Source organism: Schistocerca cancellata, chromosome 6, assembly GCF_023864275.1.
Source record: "Schistocerca cancellata isolate TAMUIC-IGC-003103 chromosome 6, iqSchCanc2.1, whole genome shotgun sequence".
In the NCBI taxonomy this organism is placed as follows: Eukaryota; Metazoa; Arthropoda; class Insecta; order Orthoptera; family Acrididae; genus Schistocerca; species Schistocerca cancellata.
This window is the reverse complement of record NC_064631.1, coordinates 711,777,132-711,791,280: the sequence shown is the minus strand read 5'-3', so window position 1 is coordinate 711,791,280 and position 14,149 is coordinate 711,777,132. Positions and strand designations below refer to the sequence as shown.

Sequence of the window (14,149 nt, the reverse complement as noted above, 5' to 3'; positions counted from 1 at the left end):
ACCTCATCTGTAAATAAAGTGTATTGCACAATGTCTCTATGTACAGCTAACCATTCGCAAAATTATTGTCTGCTTACTGAGTCGTGGATGCAGATGTTACATGGAATGGGTACAAGCCCTCAGAATACAATGTATGATACACTCACGTGTTGGAATATCGAGCTGATTGCTAATGCGCTGTGTACTGGTGGTGGTACTCCAGTGTATCACTGAAATAATGTCTTACCTTTCCTCAGCAGACTGCATGACTTCATGTTCTGATGTTATGTGTACAATGGGTAGTGTTCCAGATTCACATAATGTTTGCAAAACCCTGGGAAATACCCTGGCACAGGGGATTTGTCAATCAGGGAAATGTCTCTGATATTCTGCCACAGCTGCATGAGCATTGCCATTACAGTACCCGTACACAAACACCATGTCTGCATAATGGATAAAGGTATGAGGCATACTGGTATTCACAGACACAATGGAGTAGCTCAATTGAACAACACTGAAGCACATCACACTTACAGCCTCACAACTGCTCACTGATCCAACTCACGACTGCGCACTGGTTATGATTGCAGCTGTTGGCCTTGGTGCAACATCACACTGCTGCCATCTGTTGGAGAACCCCATATCTCTTGTAGGATGTACCAGTCATCTGTCCCACCATGACTGTCTACCACAGCACCTGCACAGCATTTCAGTACATAATATTCACATTTGTCTTCATAATCATTCAAGGAAGTCACACACACACACACACACACACACACACACACACACACACACACACACACACGCGCGCGCGCGCGCGCACGTGCACATGCGCTTGCAAATTCAAGCAGCCTGCCAGATAAAATTAGTGTCAGTTGTTGTCATAATGCAGATGATAGTGCACGAGACTTCTCAGCCTTTGATTTGGATTCAACCTTTACTGCCGTCTCATATCCAATTTTTGTATTGCTCTCTCATTCAGTTTTTGGAAACCAAATGAAGAATGCATTTGGCAACACCCCATTTGGTGAGCTGCTTGAATTTGTGTGCACAATGGCCTGATTGTCTAAATTCAATACTAATTAATTTGGAAACAGTGTGACATATCACATTTTTTTTCTTAGCAGTTGTTTCTCAGCACAACCTACCCTACAACACCCTTACAAGCTTTACAGAGTGTTTCTGACCACCTTGTATACAAGAGAAAAAAGTAAACAGAATTAAAGTCCATGCCTTATCAGTATAAAACTGTTTTCAGTTTGAAGAATATGCAGCAGTAACAATCTTTGAAACAGTCAAAATAAGAAATCCTCGATAATAAGAAATCAATCTGCACATGAGTACAGAAATAATGAAGTTTATATTCAGCAATTATCGCATACAGCATTACATTACAAAGATTAAAAACACACACTACAAGGCTACAAGTTGCATCTATGAAGAATGTCTCACTGTACGAAGTCAAAAGTCTATGTTAAAAAAAAAAAAAAAAAAAAAGAAGAGTGCCATTGTTATTGATCTATTGTAATTTATGGCTTACATATTTTCAGTTTGTATATAAACTCTCCCTACTTTATTTTTCTCTGCTCCTATTCACTAAGCTTGTCACTTTTACATCACAAGGCAATCCCACAAGCAGTATATCACAAATTCCACATGAATAATAACAAAGCATAAGAATGTGGATATGAAGTCTTTCACAATGAAATCCTTGGATAAAAAATTCTAGGTAAACATGCCAAACCGAATTTGAATAACAATCCAAGTTTTTGATGATGGACCCCGTTATCATTGTCAAGGACTATGTCTCATCATTGAGAGACTGGCGAGGCTCCCACTTTTATGCTCAAAAGGTGGCACCTGAATGGCTTGATTACACTATGGCAGCAGCACAGAAATGGCATGTACTGATGTGGTACCCACTATGTCCACAGATTACATTTGCGCACTATCCAGTATCGCTTACAGTGCCATCATTTGCATCGGGTGGTAAGCTACAAGAAGTCTTCCCCTGTCCTCTTTCTTCATTAAATGCACACTTCCATCCACTGCTAAGAGCTTAATCAGTGTTTCTACTGAAGTTTGTATCACCGAGTCTAATTTCTACTACATCTCTAATCACACAGTCCCAATAGTATGAAGTGTGGACCAGAATTCTCTTAGTTCAAACACAATCTTGTGTTTATTGAACAGGCTGCCTCAGCCATAAATGATTTTTCAAAATTTTTGTACTTCATGTGATATTGATATTCAACACAGCGAGCAGTGTCAGTCCGTACAGATTGAGCCACATAACAGCTTCCACACTCACAAGGAATATTATAAATCCCTGAAACTCCCTAGCTGACAATCTTTCACAAGTCATAACATTTCCTTAATTTTGCTGGATGGACAATATACTGGTCTGTTTAGGATTCCACTTATCTTACTAGTTTTTGCACCACAACACGCTATGTGTTGGTATGCCTGACTTTGTTGAATGGTATTGATCTTGGTACTCTCAGCAGCATTGACCTAACATCACATCATCAAATGATTCATCTCAGAGTCAAGGTGTTCCTTGACCAAAATACTCCTGGATCAGTGAATTAAGTGTGCTCAGCATATAGCTCTTCTGTGTTGGAAGATGAAAGCTGTGTCTACTGAGATACATGTCTGTATGCATCAGTTTTTGATATACAGAATGTATTGTGTGTATCAAAAACAAATTCTTACAGACCTGTATCTCAATAATAGTAAGATAGGTAGATTCCTAAAAAGGCTAGGAATTGGAATGATGTTTTTCCCACACAAGAATATTAAGGAAAAGTTGTGACGTGTTAAAGATAATCTCAGTTCGAGAGTGCCAGGGATTCATAATATTCCTTGCAAGTGTACCAGCAGATACATGGGTCAGCCTATACAGACTGTTGCCGATTGCTTTGATGAACATCACTGTTGTCTGAAGCACATAATCTATGGACACAGAGGGCACCGCCTCCATACACTGCATTTCCGTGATGTCACCATCATGTAATCTAGCCAATCAGATGCTATCCCTTGGGTGTAAAAGTGGGAGCCACAAAAGTTTTACAACAGTCAGATACATAGACCCTGATGATGATTATGATGACAGAGGTAGCCATCAAAAGCTTGGGATTTAGTCTGAACTTGACAGAAAATTTACAGAAATTTTCATCCAAAGTATGAAAATGGTCCATAACATTAGCAGCAGCATGCAGCTATTTGGTAAGACATAATCACAGATACAATAGTTTCTGTAGTAACACTGTTCACGTTACGTCGCACTTCACTTAGCGTAGACCGGGACTGTGTCCTAGGCACGCCCGATGTTGACTGACTGCGCATGGCCTGTCCTGCCGGAGTTGTTGTTGTTGTTCTTGTTGTTACGCCGGCAGAGGTCGCGTCCAAATTCTCGCGTGCCCTCTGGTGGACGGGACTCTACTGGTGGCAACTACCGTTCGTGACGCGCCGTGCCAATGTGCGCCTCCCGCGGTCTTTCTGGTGGCTACTACACTCCTCCTCCTTCGGAGGGTGAAGCCACTGTGATCCACTGCGTCGGAAGGTGGAGCGTCGGGCAGGAGCGATGACCTCCACATCCATTGGATGGCCGGAGTCGAGGGGATCTGCCAACCCTCGAGCCGGAACCTTCGAATACGGCTGGAAGTGACCCACACGAAGAGGCCCCCGTCGTCCCACAACTGGAGCCCGGGACAGCACAGGCGACAAGCTGTCGAAGTCTGGATCCTGTTCCACCTCAGGAGGGGCAAGACCTAGTGGCGGGGACGAAGGGGAAGGGACGACCACAGGGGAAGTAGCCCCCTGCGAAACCGGGCCGGCTAGGGGGGCCGGCTCTCGCTGGGGCATCTCGAATGACGGCGATGCCGGTGCTGGAGCCACTGGAGACTGCCAAGGCTGAGAACCATCGCAGTGTGGCAGAGTCACAGTGGGGAGAGGAGGTAACGTCCCCTGTGAAACCAATACAGGTGCCGGCAATGGGGAAGCCGGTGTCCGAGAGGTCGGAGGGTGGGTGCCCGTACGTGGACGGAGCTGATTTTGGTGACGACGTACCACCCGGTCCCCCGCCTGCAAGGTATAGAGCCGGCGGCCATGGCGGTGCAGGACCACCGCCGGTATCCAATGTGGATTGCGACCAAACCCACGGGCCCAGACTGACATACCCAGTGGAAAGCCAGGTACTCCGTTTTGTGAAGACTGGCGAGGACCAGGCTGGAGGAGGTGCAGCAGAGTCCTAGGTTGACGCCCATGGAGGAGCTCTGCGGGGCTGCGGTCTCCCATTGGTGTGGTCCGGTATGCCGTCAAGAAAAACGTCAATGCTTCCTCTGCAGGAAATTCGTGCACATACATTTTCATCTGTGTCTTAAAGGTGCGCACCATGCGCTCAGCTTCCCCATTCGATTGTGGATGGAAGGGGGGAGAGCAAACGTGCCGAATACCGAAGCGCCTACAAAAATCCTGGAAGGTCTGCGAAAGAAACTGCGGTCCATTGTCCGAGACCAGGGTGATTGGCAGACCTTCCACAGAAAAGATTTTTGCTAGTGCCTGGATTGCAACTTCTGAAGTGGTTGAGGAGCAGCGAACCACATATGGGAATCGGGAATAAGCATCAATGACAATGAGCCAAAAGCCATTGAGAAACGGGCCCGCAAAATCGATGTGAACACGTTCCCATGCCTGGGTTGCCGGCGGCCATGAAGAGAACGCTGCCCTGGGAGATGCTTGTTGGCTCGCACACTGGGAACAGGCGGCCACCAAGTGCTCAATTTCTCTGTCAATACCGGGCCAGTACACATGTCTGCGAGCCAAGGTTTTAGTACGGGAAACACCCCAGTGCCCCGCATGTAATAACTTGAGGACCTCCCTTCGTAAACTTGCAGGAACAACCACGCGAGGAGCTGTATCATCGGTAGCCAGAAGGAGAACTCCTTCCAAGACTGAGAGACGGTCTCGTAGAAGAAAATAATTACGAAGAGGGTCCGAGGCCCAGCCCGGAGGGCGGGACGACCACCCCTGCTGAATGAGGCGAACTACTTGCCGGAGAACCGGGTCAGCCGCCGTTTCCCTGGCGACTCGAGAACTAGTGATCGGGAAGCCATCAACCGCTTGGCGGGACGCCACATCCAAATGAAAACACATAATCTCCTCTCGATCAAATGTAGGGTCCGGGCCCACTGGAAGACGGGAAAGAGCGTCGGCATTGGCATGCTGGCCTGTAGGGCGAAAACGAATGTCATAATGGTACTTAGAGAGGAACAAGGCCCAGCGCTGGAGTCTGTGGGCTGCCCTATCCGGAATCTGAGAGGCGGGGCCAAATAACGATATTAACGGCTTATGGTCAGTGATTAACTGAAACTTCGTGCCATACAAGAAAGGGTGAAACTTGGTAACAGCGTAGACAATGGCCAAAGCCTCTTTTTCCACCTGGGAGTAATGGGCCTGCACGGGACTAAGCGTTTTCGACGCAAACGCCAGTGGTTGCTCGGAACCATCTGCGTTGCGATGGGCCAGGACCGCCCCCACCCCATACTGCGAAGCATCCGTAGCCAGGACCAACGGCTTATGGGGATTAAAAGTAGCCAAACAAGGGGCTGACGTGAGGAGGCCCTTCAACGAGGTGAACGCTCGCTCGCATGCAGGCGACCAATCAAAAGGAACACCCTTGTGCAGAAGGCAGTACAGGGGGTGGGCTATAGTGGAAGCCCTGGGAATGAACCGGTGGTAATAGGCTATCTTGCCTAAAAAAGCTTGTAACTCCTTCAGTGAAGTGGGCCGAGGAAGGTTGACGATACCTTGGACCAAACTTCCTAGTGGCTGGATGCCGTGCCGCGATATGGTGTAGCCCACATACTCAATGGACGGTTGGAAGAAGGTTGACTTATGCAGGTTGCAACGCAAGCCCACAGACCTGAATTTGAGAAAGAGGGTGCGAAGGTTGTGCAAGTGGTCCGTCGTGCTGCGGCCCGTGACAATGATGTCATCCAGGTAATTAATACAATGAGGGATTGTCGACGTGACATGCTCAAGATAACGCTGGAATATCGCCGGGGCACTGGATATCCCAAAAGCCAACCGCTGGTATTGGTAAAGGCCAAACGGGGTGTTGACGACTGCCAGCCGTTTGGAGTCCTCATCAAGTGGTATCTGATGATAAGCCTCTGACAGATCAATTTTCGAAAAATAGTGGCCTCCCGCCACGGCGGAGAACAATTCATCAGCACGAGGCAAAGGATAGGTGTCCACCACCAATTGGGAATTAATGGTGGCCTTAAAATCGCCACAAAGACGTAATTTTCCCGAGGGCTTCTTGACAATAACGAGGGGCGAAGCCCACTCACTGGAAGAAATGGGAAGAACGACCCCCAGGGCTGTCAGCCGGTCGAGCTCTTCCTTTACCTGAGGGCGGAGAGCCAAGGGGATCTGCCTCGCGCGTAGAAAACGCGGGCGAGCAGACGCCTTCAACGTTAAGTGAGCTTCAAAATCTGAAACACGCCCCAGGCCCTCCGCAAAAATATCTGGAAAGTCTGAGATCAAAGATTCCAATGAGTGATAGGGAACGTCTTCGGAGACCAACTGTATGGTGTCAGCGATAGAAAAACCGAAAGCTTGAAAGGCATCCAGGCCAAAAAGGTTAGCGGAGCTCGCATCACTGACAACAATAAAAGTAATAGGCCGAGTGACTGATTTGTAAGTCACATCGGTAGTGAATTGACCCAGGAGGGGAATGAACTGTTTACCATAACCGCGTAGACGCCGGTAAACTGGCGCCAACGAGGGCGATCCGAGGTCGGAATACGTTTGTGCATTCAACAACGAAACTGCCGCGCCCGTATCCACCTGCAGGTGTAACCGGCGCGACCGAACCGACACCTCGATAAAGAGTTTGCGTGCCGATGCGTCGGGAGTCCGGCCCGATGAAACTTCCTGAATGTCAACGTCCATGTCCTCTGGACTTGCTTCCTTCGATTCCTTTGAGGCTGAGCGGCAAACTTTAGCAATGTGACCGTTTTTATGACATTTGCGACAAACGGCCCAACGCTGGGGGCACTTTGACCGATCGTGATGTATATAGCACGACGCACAGGACGGCAACAGGGGCCGGCGGCCGGAATTCTGTTTACGCGCCGCGCGGGAGCGGCCGGAACGGCCGGATTGTACCGCTCGCACGTCGTCCACCCCGGACACAGTGGACGCGGCCGCGCCGCCCTGAACCTCCGCGACGTCGCACCACGCCTCCAGCTGTTGACCTGCTGCGTGAGAGACTTCATACGAGTGAGCAATGGACAGGACTTCCTCGAGGGAAGGGTCTTCTAACTGCAGGGCCCGTTGCCGGACCTCCCGATCAGGGGCCGAACGAACAATGACGTCGCGGACCATAACATGGGCATACGACTCCCGCGACTGCTCCGTGACAAAATGACACTTGCGACTAAGACCGTGCAGGGTAGCGGCCCACGCCCGGTAAGACTGATGGGGCTGTTTCTTGCATTGATAGAACTCGACCCTAGCCGCCACAACATGCGTGCGGCGGCGATAATATGAAGACAGCAATGAACACAATGCGTCAAACGACAAGGACGAGGGTTCCTGCAACGGCGCTAGCTGCCGCAAAACTTGATACAGCGAGGGAGATATCCAAGACAAGAAGAGAGCACGACATACCTCCGCATCGGCAACATGAAACGCCTGGAAATGCTGCCGAAGGCGATGTTCATATGCGTCCCAATCCTCTGCCGTCTCGTCATACGGGGGAAAGGGAGGAGGGAACTGCGCCGGAGCAGACGGCGCGGAGAGCAACGCCGGAAGCACTTGTTTCATGGTGGCCATGAGCTCCGTCTGCTGCGCAACCAAAACCCGCACCAAATCCTCCATGCCGTGGAGAAACTGCGAAACCGGAACAACGACGCAACACGCGAAAGAACGACCCTACTCGTCGCCAATTGTGTAGTAACACTGTTCACGTTACGTCGCACTTCACTTAGCGTAGACCGGGACTGTGTCCTAGGCACGCCCGATGTTGACTGACTGCGCACGGCCTGTCCTGCCGGAGTTGTTGTTGTTGTTCTTGTTGTTACGCCGGCAGAGGTCGCGTCCGAATTCTCGCGTGCCCTCTGGTGGACGGGACTCTACTGGCGGCGACTACCGTTCGTGACGCGCCGTGCCAATGTGCGCCTCCCGCGATCTTTCTGGTGGCTACTACAGTTTCTCTAAATATACCAGTTCCTTCCCTCTTATTGAAACCCTTTGTTGAAGAGGAAACTATAGTACATGGCAGTTCACTATGCGAACTTACGTAAAACATGTATGGTTGGGGAATTGCATCAATGGAAAAATAATGGGTACAACCAAAGTGTGCACAGCAAGAGGCAAAATTATACTCTCTGTTCATTTGAAAGACACCTCTGCAGCTAAAGAAGCATGAGACAAGATAAAAACCAAATCTACGAAGACTGTGGCCTCTTCCAACTAAGAGGATTACTAAATATGTTGCTCTAAGAGGATTACTAAATATGCTGCTAACAACAAGCTGTGAAAATTCTTCATCAGTAAAAGAATACGTCTCTAAGATGATTTCTGTATCACAAATATTAAATGGCTTAAAGTCTGAAGCTAAATAAGAATTGCCTGGGTGTACTCTACTTGCAGAGCTACCAGACAAATATAAACTTATGACTATTGGCTTAGAAAATTCAAACTTTATAACCACAGGAGACTCAAACAGTAATTTGCTTCAAGAAATAAACAATGACATCTGTAATAAACCAGCAACACTGCTCTGCAAGTTAACAGGAAGAAGTGTGATGCCAATGCATTATGAAAAGTTCCAGGTGCTTTAATTACAACAAGCATGGACATCTGTCAAAAAGACCAACACTGATGAAAAATATTCAGCCAAAAAAATAAACTAGAATACACTGAAATCAATTACAGCATCAGGTAAAGATACACAGATGGAATGGTATGTAGACTCTGGCAATTCAGATCACATGTTCCAATATCTGTGTGATGAAAATAATGTGACACCTGCGATTAGCTCACAAGTAGTAATAGAAAATAATGGCAGCCACCTGCAAAAGGAATAGGATCTTCACATGCATATGTTATCATAGTCAGCACAAAAGATACGATTAACATAGAAGATATTCTGTACATAACTCAATGAAGCACAAGTCTACTATCTTTTAGTAAAATATTAGAAAAAGATTATTTAATTTTATCTGACAGGCAGGACTGTCATTAGACACAATCAAAAATGTGCTTGCTAGTACATCACTAGCAAATGGAATGCATCACCTCAATCAACCACATGATCAGATTTTTGAAGCAAAATCAGCAGTGCAGTCAATCAACACAGTTTTGTGGCATAAGACCTACGTAATTGCATTATGAAGCAATGCATGCACTGTGCAAGTCTGACTAGTGGAATTTCATCTGAAGGAGCAGTTACTTTTCCAAGTGTAATTTCCTTCAAATGCAAATAAAGACTTCCTTTTTCATAATCTAGCTCTAGAGCCAAGGAAATTCTCTCACTTCTACATTCACTTTATTTTACAGGACCATCTTGATCACACAAACTTTTACAATTCACTATTACCAGTTTCAGCTACTGCTATCTTCAGATAAGTTTGGTTTGCTGGAGATAAAACACAAAGGAATATCTTCAACCTGTCATTTCTGTGTTAGAAAAGCAGCTGGGAAAAAAAAGAGAATGCTGATACTTTTGCAAAGTCTGTACAAGGTGTTCAGCAAGAAATGGCACTCTAGTACAAAGACCTTCCTGATGAACAAGGCCCTGGACAGTTAGTGATTTTGATGACCCAGAAGGCTATGAAGCTTAGCCTGCACCTGCAAGGAGGAAGGCATACATTTTACTGTGCTTAATTATATAGCAAGTCTAAGCACACTATTGCTTAAAAGTGAGGAGGATGATCGGCGGAGATGCGGCTCAGGATGTTGCAGGCCCTCATAATGATCCAGAACAGCTTTTGAAACATCTTTGTCCAGCCTTGGGGCTGACTGGTGGTGCCACATGGTAGAAAGAGGAATAGCATTTCCAGCAGCACAGCTGATTGCATCAGAGACGTCTTCTACAACCCATCAATGCAACCTGACAGAAGACATGAAGGTGACAGCGTATGCTTACAACTCCCAGTGGCTCCTCAAAGAGCCCATCATGGTAACATCCATTGGGCGGTGATAAGGAAGTGACAAAATCACCAGGAAGTGGTCACTGTCACAAAGATCATTGTGGAGTGACCAACATGGCAAAGCTACAAGTTTGGGGGAAGATATCATAAGGTCAATAGCTGAAAAGTTGCCATGAGCAGCAATGAATTGGGTAGAAGTACCATCATTTAGGAGACACAGATCACGATTGGAAAGGAGCAGGTGAATCTGAAGCCCCCTACCACACAAAGTGTTAGTCCTCCACAGGGGTGGTGTGCTTTGAAATCACTGAGTACGAGAAAAGGGAGGAGGGCTATTGGATCAAGACAGTCGTCTCATTGGAATTAAATGCCCTGTCTGAAGGAAAATAAATGTTTCAAATGGTGATTGCTGGCACAGTTTGCACTCACACTGCTACTGCTTACAATGTGGCATGGAGAATTCACTCTCTAACGACATCTGTGCGAATCAATGCACAGGCCACTCCAATTGACCTCCAAGGCCAATACAATTCCAACAAAATGCACAGTAACAACAAAGTGTTGGGGAATGGTCATCAGTGACGTGAGTCTCTAGGATGGTGACTCAGACTGCAGGATAGGATCAAATTAGTGTTGCAGTTCAGGCAGGTGACAGTAGTATACATTACAGTTCCACTGGACCAGAACACTGAGGGTGACCTGGTTAGGCACAAAGGGGTCAAGTTGACTGGTGATGTCCTGTGTCAGTCACCGGTTTGGGTAGGGTAACATCAATGAACATTGGCACAAACTCTGACAGCATAGGGAAATGTGATGCACTGACTGTGAGCAGGCAGCCCTTGGACCCACAAGCCACAGCTCTTTCAGCCACTGGCTGGTGTCATGCCTCTGATCTGTCAGTTTCCAGGGATACAGTTGCTTCTCTGGCCAGACGGGAAGTGGTTCCTGAAGGTGGTGTTGTGGGACTTTAACATTTTCTGGGTGGACATTTCCTACAAAGACTAAGATGAAAGTGCCTGTATTTGTTCAGTTATCCTTGGGACCTTTTTGTATGTGTCAGACAAAATGGGCACCTTGCTGTTCCACATTAGCTCATAGTTCCTTGCCTGCCTGGAGTGTAAGGTCTCTGTGAAAGATAAGTCATCACACCATATTCAAAAGTTCTGTGTGGGGCAACAGTCACTAGTAAGTCACCCAGTTGTTCACATGTATGAAGAGATCGAGATTGTGCAGCAGAGGTGGCCTTAATCAATAGCAAACCACTGTCCAATTTTTTCCGGTGAGTCATCTTCTCCAAATTTGTCTTCAATGTGTTCCACAAAAAAATGTTGGTTTTATCACCATAAAAGTGTCTCCATTTGTTCTAGTACACACCAGGTATTAAGTAAATTGTTTTGCTCCCAGTTGTCTGGCTTGCTGTTCTTCCTGCGAGGTAGCCAGGATAGGGTAAGCATTAAGACTGCAACTGCCCACACTGCAATATCTGGATCTCTCATACAACCTCAATCTCTCATATGTAGTTCACTTTATGAGATTTTAACTCCTCTTCTATTGCCTTAAAGTCATTTTTCAGTGTTCTCTGGCATCAGTGATTTATTCCAGTAACAAAGGATCAGAATCAGTTGACTGTTTGGACTATTAACTAACACAGCCATGCATCTTCTTAGACTTTGGAATTCTGGATGACTTTTGTATCTGCTCTCATTATCTTTTTAACATTTTCTGGGATTGACTCCTCATTGCAGTTATTATTCTTCAAACTACTGTTTGTTGTGACAATGTCAGTCACAGTATCAATTGCTCCTAGTTCAGCCATGATCATTTTATTCTGGGAATGGAATGAATAATTCACTTGATTCCTGTGACTAAGGTTTTTCTTTCTACCATTTAAAAGTACCTTCGTCAAAAGTAGCACCCTCTAGTTTTATAATTCTCCAGAAATTTTGTTCAAAAAGCCTCTACCCTTTTGATTCTTTGCAGCATCCTACAAAGATGCACTCAATACATTTTCAGCCCATTTTCATCTGATGGCTCATTGAATGTGGGCATAGGCCTTGCTTCCAAATAATTTGAGATACCAAAGATCTGGTGTCTTGTTTGTCCAAGTTTGATAAGAAGTGTTACTTTTACTTACTTAGTTGTAGATCGATTAATAATTTGTGGATCTCAATAGGGAGTGCTTCTGCCTAGATCTGTTTGACAAATTCACTTCAAAGGGTAAATATCTTGCTTTTTCTACTATTGCACAATTTTAGTATTCAGCTACTCTATTTTTTCTGTTATATATGGCATTGTAGTCTAATGTTGGAGCTATTCTTCTCTGAAGGAGTTAATCAGATTATTGTCCACATATTCTCTGGTGTCACCTGTGAATAGCATGGAAATCCTTTTAGTTGTCTGCCTTTCAGTTAAGGTTTCCTCCTCAGGGGACTCACGTCTCTTTCGTGAGTTGTGTGTGGTAAGCCAGGGCCCCCAAATTACTGCAACACTCACTTCCTTTATTGTGCTGCAATCTCCCATCTCTGACTATCCTTACTGCTCTTTCTTGCTCATAGTCCCAAATTCGAGTCTCAGTTTTAATCTGCCAGGAAGTTTCATATCAGTGCACACTCTACTGCAGGGTGAAAATTTCATTCTGGAAACATCCCCCAGGCTGTGGCAAAGCCATGACTCTGCAATATCTTTTCTTCCAGGAGTGCTAGTTCTGCAAGTTTCACAAGAGAGCTTTTGTGAAGTTTGGAAGGTAGGAGATGAGGTACTGATGGAAGTAAAGCTGTGAGGACGGGTCGTGAGTAGTGCTTGGTAGCTCAGTTGGCAGAGCACTTGCCTGTGAAAGGCAAAGGTCCTGAAAATTTCATTCTTTATATGAATTCATTTTATGTTTGAAAAAACCAGTGTCACTTAAAGGGTTAAAAGATTAGAAAAGGCAGTATATGGATTGACACAAGGTGGTCACAGCCAGAACTTGACATTAGACAGTATATTGTTGAATCTAAACTTAGACCAGTCAACAGTTGATCCATGCCTTTACTGCAAAATTCAAGCTCCATATATTTTGACAGTTTACATGTATGTAGATGATGTGCTAATTTTCAGTAAAGTACATGACAGAAAGATGTCTTCGGAAACAAACTGAGGGATAAATTCAAGCAGGATTATCTAGGTGAAGCCATCAGATTTTTAATAATATTACGAAAATGATAGATTGCTTCTAACCATAAAGATGAAGTGTTGGGTTGCAGACAGGCACAACAAAAAGACTGTTACACACCGAGCTTTAGGCCTAAAACACACACACACACACACACACACACACACACACACACACACACACTATCCCCACATCCTCCACCCAACAGCTTCCATCCCCTCTGTCCCATCATCTCCTCCCAATTCATGTCTCCCATCCCCACTGTGTTCCTCTCTCTGCCAATGCCACCAGTCTTTTCCTTTGTCTGCTAACCACCTTTTCTGCTCACCGATTGCCTCCTCCCCCCCCCCCCCCCTCCTCCACAGCACAGCCTCCTGACTCTACACGAGGCAACCTTGTTTGGCCACAATCTAGTCCATCCACATATTGTCAGTTGTCAGGCAGTGCCGACTTCCCCCCCCCCCCCCCCAATACCCTGCTATCCTTGGCCCTTCACGCCCCATTTGAGATCGCAGTTTCCACTCAGCATAACATCACTGCATTCTGGCCACAGTAGCTGGAGACAGCAGTCAATTAGCCAGCCAGAGTGGCCAAGTGGTTCTAGGTGTTACAGTCTGGAACCGCGCGACTGCTACGGTCAGAGGTTCGAATCGCGCCTCGGGCATGGATGTGTGTGATGTCCTTAGGCTAGTTAGGTTTAAGTAGTTATAAGTTCTAGGGGACTGATGACCTCAGAAGTTAAGACCCATAAAGCTGTGCCTCTACGCAGCTCAACACGTCGTCTTTATAGTGGGCAATCTATCCTATTCATAATAGTGTTGATATTTCAATCTGGACTTCACATTGTTTG

At 46.2% G+C, this 14,149-nt stretch overlaps 1 protein-coding gene across 4 annotated transcripts in view; it reads right to left on the bottom strand.

Moving 5' to 3' along the window:
- Positions 1-14,149, bottom strand: part of LOC126190933 (dTTP/UTP pyrophosphatase) — a 97,813-nt gene that overhangs the window by 23,096 nt on the left and 60,568 nt on the right. The gene's annotated exons all lie outside the window — the stretch shown is intronic.